This window comes from Mobula birostris, chromosome 2 (genome assembly GCF_030028105.1).
Source record: "Mobula birostris isolate sMobBir1 chromosome 2, sMobBir1.hap1, whole genome shotgun sequence".
NCBI lineage: Eukaryota > Metazoa > Chordata > Chondrichthyes > Myliobatiformes > Myliobatidae > Mobula > Mobula birostris.
The window spans coordinates 14,543,439-14,553,287 of record NC_092371.1 but is presented as its reverse complement, the minus strand read 5'-3'; the positions used below and the strand labels follow the sequence as shown (position 1 = coordinate 14,553,287).

The 9,849-nt window shown below is 44.4% G+C and overlaps 1 pseudogene; it reads right to left on the bottom strand.

Moving 5' to 3' along the window:
- Positions 1–444: 444 nt before the first annotated feature.
- On the bottom strand, positions 445–3,288 carry LOC140207828 (immunoglobulin lambda-1 light chain-like; annotated as a pseudogene).
- Between the last annotated feature and the right edge of the window lie 6,561 nt (positions 3,289–9,849).

The following is a 9,849-nucleotide window of genomic DNA, read 5'->3' as shown; positions in this document are numbered from 1 at the left end:
GAGTTACAGAAGCTAGTGTGCGGGTGTGGCGGGTGATGACGGTGGTGTCAGGGCCGGAAGTGAGGCCGATGGCCTTCATTCATGAACTAACGGAATCGATGGAGAGAATGGTCACGTCACGGGGAAACATCCATACAGTGTAAAACCCCCAGTGGTAAGACGTTGGCCAAAATACAGTGAAAATGTTGATCTGCCTCCCACAGGGATGGTTGTAAATGAGGAGTGCAGGACGCCGAGGAGTAGAAGGTTCTGGTGATGGTGGGGGGTGAGTGCCGCCGGCCAACGAATGCTCAAGAAACATAGATCAGAAAAGCGGAATAAGATATCGGAGTCGATTTAACTGTAATTCTGATTGAGGCTTCTAGACGGCACAATATCCGCGACCATTCCTCCCAAAGTACTGCCAGCAACCGAGTAAAGACAAGACAGGATAATTCAACCGCTGTTTCCACTTTTATTCAGAGTTGTGTTACACAAGTTCAAATCACAGCACGGGAGATCGCTCCTGAGACCACACAGAGCGGCAGTTCAGACACAGCACAGTGGGGACAATTCTACATAGAAATATCCGTCGCAAAAGATGGATTATTATTGCCAACTATTCGGAAATTATTAAACATTCTGATTGTTTCCATAAGCGAACATTACTACACAATTACATTGCAATGGGCTGCTGCACAGACCCAATCATTGTTTCACTGCATTAAACAAGAACAAACAATCTGCATGTGCTGCCAGCCGGCACACTCTCACTGCGCACAGGCGGACGAAGAGATGGTGTTGCGCAGTGGCGAGCTCAGTGAGCTGTGGCTCACGCTGCAGGAATAACTCGAGCCCTTGTTCCATGCAGCGGTGGTTACCCGTAGGTAACTGCTCAGCCTGTATGTCTGATCGGTGTCCAGGGACACGGCACCTGTCGTCACCCCGCTCTCCGTCTCGACTCCATCCACGGTCCAGCGCAGCGCTACCAAACCCGGCTTAAAACCACTCACCAGGCAGGAGAGAGTGGCCGAACCCGTGCCAGTCTCCACCGGAGAGGGAGGTAGCAGGAGAACTGAGGGCTCCCGGGAGTCGCTACCTGTATGAGAGAGGAGACGGAGGGGAATAGAAACAATATTTCATGTACTGTTCAGAGATAGAAACACCAGCGCCGAAATTAACACAGGCATTGGGACACAGTAAATGGCACATTTGACACCTCGGCTGCAAACCGTTGAGTGAAGAGTTGCCTGGATAATTCGCAGCCTTGCGCGGCTACGACGTGTATCATTTATTTTTTTAAAAAAATGTTTCGGAATCCACTCTGCTCTTGGCACTGCATTGTGTTAAAAGATAACTCCAACACTACTCAATATCTTTGTTTATTGCCCACACCTTGCCCATATGATTGGTGCATTTAGTGAGACCAGTTCCTTATTGTTCTCCAATAACTCCCCAAATCTTGAACTCTTAGAACAATAACTGAAAATATTATACCTTCATTTGATGATAGAATGTGGATGATAGAATGATAGAGTGCGGGAAAGCTCATCGATATCTAAGCCGCAGTACCCAGTGAGTAAGGAGGGCATGACGCAAAAAAAAGAGGTCTATGAACCGGTGAGAAGCGGGAAGAGGTGAAACGACTCGTTCAGACCCACATTGCATTCCGAACCCCTAGTAACCCGGTCTATTACCGCTCGACTCTCTGAGCAGCCTGTTTTCTACCCAGCACCTTCCCCTAGTTTGTATTATTTTTAAAGTCTGATGTTCTTCTCCTGTGTTTTCTATAATCACAATGACACGGTTCTTAACAACAAACTGTCAATTGCGTTATCTTGAAGCGGTGAACTTCTTGCTCTGTGGTGCAGGATTTACCGCACCCAGAAAAATTATGGAATATTCGCGACAAACATGCTCTCAGAGGAGGTGAATGAAGAGGGAAGGGTAGATGTCATGCTTGTGTTAGCGATCATTAGCGATCATTTTCCCCTAATTATGTGTGAACATTATTCAAGGCCGTATGGGAGATAACGATAGGACCGACAGTCAAGATTTTTCCGCCAGGGCAGAAAGTTAAGCCGAATGAATGAAATTTTAAAGAAGTTCGATGAATCTTTACTTTTTATACAGAGTGATGCGTGCATGAGGTGGAGGAAGCTGACACGATAGGGACGTTTAACAGCTGTTAGACGGACACATGAGTGTGCTGAGACTGGAGGGATATGGAGTATGTGTGGACAGTAGATTGCTGTAATTTGACATTATATAGGGGCCGCTGTAATAAGACCAGAAAAATTACCAGAAAAACTATTGAATGGTTCTCTGGTACGATAAGATGGACGGTTGACCTCACAATCTTCCACCTTATGGTCTTGCAACTTATCTACCAGAACTGCATTTCCTGTGTGGCTGATACATTTTATTCTGCATTAAGCTGTCTTTCACTGAATGCACTGTCATCACGTGATCTGTAAGGACAGTATGCAAGACAGACTTTTCATTGCATCTTGTGAAAAGTAGCAATAGTAAACCAATGCTAAAATACAATCCACGGGTCCAATTGTGTTAAAGAGGAGGGTGATGGGAAAATATTGTTTTCTGCTGCACCGACTGAACGGCCTCTTTGCCAGACAGAGACGGATGCAACCTCCCACAGTGTAGAAAAATGACAAGCCTTCCCTGGACGGGGTTTCATGCAGCTGAGGGGAATGAGAGAGGCTGTAATAGGAATTTTTTGGAACAGAGTGAGGAAGTCACTTACTCTTAATATCCAGGATGGTACCTGGACCGAAGATAACTCCATTATCCCACGCTCCACAGTAATAGACGGCGGAATCCCGGGGTTCCAATCTGCCGATGGTCAGGATGTGACTGTTAATGGAGGTGTCTCTGGACGGTTGAAAACGGTCTGTGATTCCTGTCCCTCAGTATATATTATTGTTTGTGTAATGTACCAACACCCACTCCGGTCTCTCCCCGGGACGCTGTCGGTACCAGCTCATGTAGTAACTTCCAACATTACCGTTCTGTATCCGACACTCTAAGCGGACTGTTTGTCCCGCGGAAACAGGTCCGGACGTTGGGGTCTGGTTGAGCACTGGGGCCGCGTGGATATCTGCAGAAAAACACAATAAAACCACTGGGTGACTTGGAGCAAAACAAGAAACAGGAGTAATCCCAATTTTAACGTAAAATCCGTGCGTAAACCAATCCGACTCTCACCTGGTAAATGAACCAGCAGAACCCACAGGAGATGCAGCGCTGGGGACATTCCTCCGGACAGGTGTAGACAGCGAGCGCCCAAAAATTCCGTCCGAACCAAAACGCTGTTCTGCAAACTTCGGGAACTGCTCAGATTTCAGAGCCTACAAACTGGGGTCTCCGGGTCCGTTTATTAACTGGGATGTAAATTAGTGGGCGGCGTCAGGGGAAGAATGTGGGCGGAGACTGTCTTGCTGACCCTCGGAAACTCTGAATGGCCACCTTGCTGATTTTTAAAACCTTAACCTCTAATTTCAAGATTTCTTCATCTTCAGTTGTATCACATATCCGGCCTGTAGAACTTTGGAGAATACTCAGGCTAAACGTACATTAGACATTGTTTCGGCTGCTTCCCTCTGGTACAGTGGATGTGGGTGGAGGTGGCACTTGGCCCCTTGTCTCTGCTCAGAATGGCTAATAAGAACAGAACTTTTCAAGGTCACATCTAATTTCTATAGTCTCCATGCCATCCCAAAATTACCTGGACAATACATCGGTTCCTATCTGAGAATATATAATTCCTGCCGAAAGCATGTCGCTGATTTGCTTATGAAAGAATAAAGCTTGTCTCAAAAATGCGTAACTCCCAAACAACAAGTGTTTTTTTCTGTAGTCTCTAAAGCGGACCTGGGCAGAATTTCATTTAACGTCAGACATTGGGGTCAGTCATTGTGCAAAGGAGTTGCAGTGGAACGCAATCAACACTGCAGGCCCTTAGGAATGCTCCGCTAGGCAGTGAATCTTCCGCGTATCAATAGATGGGAATTAGGAATGTTCAGCAATAATTGCTCCGGTGATGCAAACGGCTGCAGATGCTGGAATCTGGAGCAACTCAGATAGAGCTGGAAGGACTGAACGGGTCAGGCAGTATCTATGCCGGGAATTGGACCGTCCCCGTTTACGTCCGAGAACGTTCATCTGAAACCGCATTCATGTAATTTTTCGACTGTGAGATATTGAGGCATGGAACAAGATTCGTAAAATGGTCAGACAAGGCTGGTAGGACCAAACATCAGTCTGACCACATTAACTCCAGCAATGGCCCCTGTCAACAGGAAAGGATCTGACCACCAGCCGGTGACGTTCCATGACCTTAATTCGCCATCAGCATCCGGGGAAACCACTGAGCAGAAACCACTGGATTGATTAAATTGAGGCTTATAAATTAGACCGTGGTCACAGAATTGGGATTATAAAATTCAAACTTCAAATTAAATTTCCTCTCAAAGTCCGATAATCATCATATATTTCCCTGAGTTTCATTAGGTTGCGGGTATTCGCCATTAATATTAAGGAATACAATAGAATCAGGGAAAGGTTAAATACTAAGATGGCCAAACAACCAATGTGCAAACTAAGTCAAACTGTGCAAATACAAACAAAAAAATAAATACATTCACAATTAGACGGAGTAATAAACATTATTATTCCTTACATAAACATTCACTTCACACTTCATGTCAACCTGTCGATCTCAGGCCATGCCACTCAGCACCTGTGCTAATATCTATTTTCTTACTTAGAGAAAGGGTGGTTCTTTTGTGTACATGTGTAAAGTTAATTGACCGTATACTTCAACAGGAACTTGCACACATTGCCTCATCCTTTCGCCATTGAAAGAGACTCCAATTTAGAACATTATTCTACACATCACCTCAGTTTTTCCACATTTTATTCGGTATTTTGCATCCCTGCTTATTTTCTTAACGAACGAACATTAACTCAGTCATTCTGCACTGTCCTGATAACCCTGACAATCAATAAACAGGGCAATATTACACTTCGGTCTCTTGTCCAAATATCTTGATATACACTGTGAACAGCTGGATTTCTTTCTTCAGCAAACTCTTGCGAGTCACTTTACAGGCGGCCTGCTGATAATCAACATTTACTGCGTCCAGCTACTGAGTAAGTTATGGCAAAATTACCAAGGGATCACCAAGAGATTTGCCGATCACGTTTTCTATCACTGTTTCCCGGATGATCTGCAGGCACTTCCTTAATCTGAGGAGAGCGAAGATATAATTGATCAAAGTTAAAGGGAGGTAGTCACCCCGAAATAGCAGGAGGCGAGTACCTGGGTGACTATCAGGAAAAAATGGAAATAGGCAGTTAGAACAGAGCACACCTGTGGCTATCCCCCTCAAAAAGAAGTATACCGCTTTGGATACTTTTGTGGAGGATGATCACCCGGGAGAATGCCACCGCGACCGGGTTACACGTACTGAGCATGGGTCAGGGTGTAGAAGGGAAATAGAGAGAAGAAAGGAGCGGAAGAGATAGAGGACTCGATAGAGAGGGGGAGCAGACAGGAGATTCTGGAGGTGTGAACGAGACACCCGGATGGTATGTTGCCTCCCAGGTACCAGGGTCAGGGGAGCAGCCAGACTTCTTGGTACATGTTGGTTCCAATGACATAGGAAATAAATGAGATCCTGAAAAGAGAATTTAGAGAGCGAGGTAGAAAGCTAAGACGCAGGAGATCTCGCATAGCAATTTGTGGATTGCTGACTGAGCCACGAGCCAGCGAGGGTAGAAACGGATAGACGATTTTGCAGATAAATGCGTGGCTGAGAAGCAGGGTGTCAGGCTCCTGTATAATTTGGATTTCTTCTGGGGCAGGTATGACCTGTTCAAAAGTGATGGGTTGCATCTGAACGCGAGGGTGTCCAATATTCTCGAGGATGGGTTTGTCAGGGCTGTTAGCGAGGGGTTAAACTAACTTGGCAGGCTGGTGGGAACGGGAGTGGAGGGATTCAGGATAGGACGGATGGTAAACAGTAAAGAAAGAGTCAGGCAGATTGTCAAGAAGGGCACGCAGGTGATGGAACTTAGTTGCAGTCAGCAGGCTGAGTGTCAAATCATTAGGGATGCAGAATCAGAAAGGATAGTAAATACGGAACTGAAGTTATTGCAGCTAAACTCTCGTAGTTTCAGTGATAAAGTGAATGATCTTGTTACAATATTACAGATAGGCAGGAATGAGGTTGTAACCATCACTAAATCATGGCTGAAGAACGGTTGTAGTTGGGAGCAGATTATCCAAGGTTACAAGTTATATCGGGGGGATAAGAAGGTAGGCAGAGGGAGTAGTGTGGCTCTATTGGTAAAAATAGGATCAGAACAATAGAAAGATATGACATAGGTTCAGAAGAAGTTGAATCCTTGTGGGTTGAGTTGAGAAACTACAAGATAATAGGACTTTGATGGCAGTTATACACGGGCCTCCCAACAGTGGTGGGAGGTGGGCCACACAGGAACTATAGAAGGCGAGTCAAACGAGCAATGTAGAACGGGAGACTTTAACATGCAGGTCGATTGGGAAAATCAGGCTGGTAATGGACCTAAAGAAAGTGAGTTTGTTTAATGCCTTAGAGATAACTTTTTAGAGCAGTTAGTCGCTGAGCCGACAGGCAGGTCAGTTAGACTTCATTGGGTGATACTAATGAACCAGAGGCGTTTAGGGAGTTTAAGGTCAAAGAACCCTCAAGGTTTAGTCTTGTAAACCCTTAGTGATCACATGAAATTTGATAGGGAGAAAGTGAAGACTGATGTAGTGAAGTGAGGGAAATTTCAGTGGTATGAGCGAGGAGCTGGCCAAAATAAATTGGAAGGAGCTGCTAGCAGGCATGTCAGCAGAGCAGCAATGGTGTGCGTTTCTGGGAAAAATGAGGAAGGTGCAGGACATGTGCATTCCAAAAATGAAGAAATACACAAATGGTAAAATAGTACAATCGTGACTGACAAGGAAAGCCAAAGCTATTTTGAAAGCAAAAGAACGAGCATACAACAGTGCAAATATTAGTGGGAAGATAGAGGATTCGGAAGATTTTTAAAATAAAACCTATAGACAGCAACTAAAATCATTATTAGAAGGGAACAGATGAAATATGAAAGCAAGCTGGAAAATAATATCAAAGTGGATAGTAAAAGTGTTCTCAAGAATGTTAAAAATAAAAGAGAAATGAGAGTGGATATAGGACTGCTAGAAAACGAGACAAGAGAAATGTGAACGAGGGACAAGGAGATGACCGAGGAATTAAATAAGTATTCTGCGTCAATCTTTACTGTGGAAGACACGAGCAGTGTGCGTGATGTTGTGATGTATGAAGGAAGAGAAGTGGGTGGTGTTACTGTTACAAGAAAGAATGTGCTCATAAATCTGAAAGACCAAAAGGTACTTAAGTCACCCGGACCAGAGGAACTTCACCCTACTGTTCTGAAAGAGGTAGCATTAGAGATTATGGTGGCATGAGAAATGATCTTTCAAAAATAATTGGACTATGGCGTATTACCAGAGGACTGGAAATTTTTAAATGTTACTTCTCTCTTTAAGAAAGGGGAAAGGCAGCAGAAAGCAAGATATAGACCATTTAGCCTGACCTTACTGTTTGGAAATACGTTAGAGCGAATTGTTGAGAATGAAGTGATCGACTACTTGGTGACACAGGACAACATAGTACATAATCAGCATGGCTTCCTTCAGGGAAAATACTGCCTGAAGAACCGGTTGGAATTCATTGAGATTGCAAGTAGGATGAAGGGAATGCAGTGGATGTTGTATATTTGGACTTTCAGAAGGCCTTTGACAAGGTACCACACATGAGGCTGCTTACCAAGTTAAGAACCAGTGGTATTACAGGAATGTTACTAACATGCTTAGAACATTGGCTGATTGGTAGGAGGCTGCGAAGGAAAATAAAAGCATCCTTTTCTGGTTGGCTGAAGTGACTCGTTGTGTTCCGCAGGGATCGGTGTTCAGACCACTTCTTTTTCTGCTGTATACAAATGATTTAGATGATGGAATAGATGGCTTTGTTGCCAAGTTTCCAGAAGGTACGAAGGTTGGTGGAGGGGCAGGTAATGTTGTGGAAAGGGCTTAGACAGGTTAGGAGAATACGCAAGAAAGTGGCAAATGAAATACAATGTTGGAAATGCTTGGTCATGCACTTTGGAGCAGAAATAATTGTGCGGCCTATTTTCTAAAAGGGGAGAAAATCAAGGAATCTGAGGTGCAGAGGGACTTGGGAGCCCTTCTGCAGAAGACCCTGAGGGTAAACTTGCAGTTTGAGTCGGTGGTAAGGAAGGCAAATGCCACTTTAGCATTCATTTCAAGAGGTCTAGAGTACAAGAGCAAGGATGTGATGCTGAGGCTTTATAAAGCTCTGGTGAGGCCTCACCTTGAGTATTGTGGACAGTTTCGGACCTCATGTTAGAAAGGATGTGCTGGCATTGGTCAGAGTCCAGAGTAGGTTCGCAATGTTGATTCCACGAATGAAAGGCTTATCATACGAGGGAAGTTTAATGGCTCTGGGTCTGTACTGGCTGGAATTCAGAAGGATGAGGGAGGATCTCATTGAAATCCTTGGAATGTTGAAAGACCAAAACAGGGTATATGTAGAAAGAATGTTTCTCACAGTGGAAGAGTGTAGGACAAGATGGCACACCCTCATGATAGAGGGGCGCTCTTTCAAATCAGAGATGCGGAGAAATTTCTTCAGCCAAACGTTGTTGAATTTGTGGAATTTGTTGCCACTTGCAGCTGTGGAGGCCGAGTCGTTGAGTAAATTGAAGGTGGAGATTGATAGATGTTTGATTGGACATGGCATCGAAGGTTACGCGGAGAAGGTTGGGAACTGCTGGGGTTGGGGAGGAGAAGAAAATGGATCAGCCATGATTGAATGGCCCAGCTGACTCGATGGTCCAGATGACCTGATTCTCCTCCTTTGTTTTATTGTCGTATGGACTTAATAATAGATTCCGCCATCCCTCCATGAGTAAGATGCCAAAAACATGTTGTCCAGCTCTCTGCTCTGCTCTCTCTCTCTCTCTCTCTCTCTCTCTCTCTCTCTCTCTCTCGGTCTCTCGCTCTCTCTCTCTAAATATATGTATGTTTATATATGTCTATATACCGCCTGCATAGAGTGTCACGTTGGCCTGTCATTCAGATATATTTCCGGAAGGCTTCCTTTGCCTTCTCATACATGTGTCTAACTTCACCGACGCTTTATTTATTTACTTTCTAGTGTTTCCATTCTCAGTGTGAAATTGATCCACGTTAACCTTTCATAGAAACATAGAAACGAAGAAAACCTACAGCACAATACAGGCCTTACGGCGCACAAAGCTGAACAGAACATGTCGTTACCTTAGAAATCACCTAGGATTACCCATAGCCCTCTATTTTTCTAAGCTCCACGAGTCTCCTATCCAGGAGTCTCTTAAAAGACCATATGCTATCCAAAAATGTCTTTCTATTTTAAACTTTTTATTACATACTTTCAGTGGTAGTTCTGGTGGGTCTTCATATCTCCTACTACTGCACTCCAGTGGGATATAGCAAGGGTAAAATATTAGGAGACTATTTTTTCACTGATAGTGGGTCAGGCTACAACTGGAGGTCATGGCATAAGGTTAAAAGTTAGAATGTTTAAAGGGAACATCGGAGGAAACTTTTTCACTCAAAGGATGGTGAAGGTATGGAAAGAGTTCTCAGCGGTTGTGAGGGATGAGGGTCGATTTCAACACTTAAGAGAAATTTGGGTGGAGGGAGGAGGATGGACGCTGATGGTCCTGGTGCAGAGTTACGGGACTAACCATATTAGT